Source organism: Mandrillus leucophaeus, unplaced genomic scaffold, assembly GCF_000951045.1.
Source record: "Mandrillus leucophaeus isolate KB7577 unplaced genomic scaffold, Mleu.le_1.0 Scaffold208, whole genome shotgun sequence".
In the NCBI taxonomy this organism is placed as follows: domain Eukaryota; kingdom Metazoa; phylum Chordata; class Mammalia; order Primates; family Cercopithecidae; genus Mandrillus; species Mandrillus leucophaeus.
The window spans coordinates 2348128-2348836 of NW_012102121.1; positions in this window are offsets into that span (position 1 = coordinate 2348128).

Genomic DNA, 709 nt, shown 5'->3' on the forward strand with positions numbered 1-709 from the left:
AGACGGGGTTTCACCGTGTTAGCCAGGATGGTCTCGATCTCCTGACCTCGTGATCCGCCTGTCTCGGCCTCCCAAAGTGCTGGGATTACAGGCGTTAGCCACCGTGCCTGGCCTCTCTGTCTCTTTTTAAGAGACGGGATTGTGCTATGTCACTCCCAGACTGGTATCAAACTCTTGGGCTCAAGTGATCTCCTACCTTGGCTTCCCAAGTAGCTGGGGGACTACAGGCACATACTACCATGCCCAGCTTGAAGTTCTTTACATTTTCTTTTTTCCCTCATCTACTACTGTAGTTATAGAGGATCTCTAGTGGAGTATTCTGAGACCCTAGGAAATGGCATAGCTACTAGATGGATGGCACCTGGATCCCTAAATCCTGCTTGGAACAGGCCTCCCTGTTATCCCCAGAATTGACTGTAGTGCTAAGCCATTGAGTTTTGGGAGTGTTTGTTACAGCAACTAAGATTACTTACCCTGACAAATATAGGGCAAAAGATGCGTTACAATATACCATGCAGCTAAGAGTAGAGGCCAGGAAGATGGCCTATGTTTTTAAGAAACTTAGCAGGCTGGGCATGGTGGCTCATGCCTGTAATCCCAGTTCTTTGGGAGGCAGAGGCAGGCAGATCACCTGAGGTCAGGAGTTTGAGACCAGCCTGGCCAACATGATGAAACCCTGTCTCTTCTACAAATACAAAAATTAGCCGGG